This window comes from Tamandua tetradactyla, chromosome 2 (assembly GCF_023851605.1).
Source record: "Tamandua tetradactyla isolate mTamTet1 chromosome 2, mTamTet1.pri, whole genome shotgun sequence".
NCBI lineage: Eukaryota > Metazoa > Chordata > Mammalia > Pilosa > Myrmecophagidae > Tamandua > Tamandua tetradactyla.
Genome location: NC_135328.1, coordinates 220755164 through 220756664, shown reverse-complemented (window position 1 = coordinate 220756664; position 1501 = coordinate 220755164). Strand labels below are relative to the sequence as shown.

Genomic DNA, 1501 nt, shown 5'->3' with positions numbered 1-1501 from the left:
GTGATTCGATCCCCGTGGCTGGAGGCCTTAAAAGGGAGGCATTTCAGAGGCAGGCAGGACCCTGAAGCATGCAGAAGACATGGACGTCGGACATCAGAGAGGGCCATAGGGGACAGCAAGTCACACCATGTGGCCAAGGCAGAGACCAAGGACAGTGCCCGGCCAGCATCGGACAGCAGTGGACTCCAGGAAGAGCACGGCCTTGCCGACCCCTTGACTTGGGACTTCTGGCCAATGAGGCCCTGTCGTCGACCCAGTGTGTGGTATTCTCCGTAACAGCTCGGACAGTCTATGACACTGACCCTGCAGAGGAGGCTTCTGGAAGGCCCCATCTACTTGTCTCCAGCGCAGTTTCAGTTTAGGGAGGAGAAGGGGGGCTCGGCCTGCTGGCTGGGGGTCCGGGGGTTTGCACGTCTATCGCTCAAGAAGCAGGAGGAAGGCGGAGAAAGAACGGTGGCAGCTGGAGTGACCCGGTGTGCTTTGTGTTTTATGGTCTTGTTTGGTGTTTTATGGTCTTGTTTGGTTGCTTGCCTTTATGGACCTCAGATGTAGAGAATTTTTTAAGCTTCATCTTGTGCATGACCTTCTTCATCATCATTATCATTATCATGATTTCTTTATCTTTAATAATTGAAGGAATGCTCATGAATCTGCCACCCAACCCAAGAGCTGGAACCATAACAACTTGCATTTTTTAATGGTTATATTGTATTTATACGTATGCCTAATATTTAATTGTGTTTATATTTACTTCTATTTAATTGTGTCTTTATTTTTATAAAGAATATCATGCTGCAGTCTTCTGACACTTGTTTTTTTCACTCACCCTAATTACCAATGAAGTTGGATATTTCTTCAAATATTGATTGGCCACATACATTTCCTCCTCTGGATGATGTCTTTTCCTATCTTAGGCCCATTTTCCTAGTGGGTCGTTTACTGTTATGTTATCGGTATAGAGTTTTTTTAAATATGTATTATTGGTACTATTTTTTTTTTCAGCTATATAGGTTGAAAATATCTTCTCTGGTTTTTAACTTGTCTTCACTTTCTCTAAGGGATTTGGGATGAGCAGCCTTTCTTAATTTTAACATAGTCAAATGTATCCATCTTCTCTCTTCTTTTTTCTTTATTTTATTTTATTTTTTTAAATATGGAATGCTTCATGAATTTGCGTGTCATCCTTGCTCGGGGGCCATGCTAATCTTCTCTGTGTTGTCCCAATTTTAGTATATGTGCCGCCGAAGCGAGCACTCCATCTTCTCTTTTAAGTAAATGATTTGTGTGTCTTGTTTAAGAAATTCTTCTCTATTCCAAGGTAAGTCTACATTTTCTTTTTTTCTTAAGTTGCTGTAATTTTTAAAATTGAGGTGGAATCCACCGACTAGTAAGGGACTATTTAAAGTGAATAATTTAGGTCCACTAGGAGCCATCTGCGGCAACCATCATGGCTCTCTAATTTCAGAACTTTTTCACCAGCCGGGAAGAATCCCCCATACCC

At 42.2% G+C, this 1501-nt stretch overlaps 1 non-coding gene across 1 annotated transcript; it reads right to left on the bottom strand.

The window, feature by feature from the left end:
• Positions 1 to 1147: 1147 nt before the first annotated feature.
• Positions 1148 to 1254, bottom strand: LOC143675215 (U6 spliceosomal RNA). Its single transcript, XR_013171458.1, has one exon. It is a non-coding gene; the product is annotated as a U6 spliceosomal RNA (small nuclear RNA).
• Between the last annotated feature and the right edge of the window lie 247 nt (positions 1255 to 1501).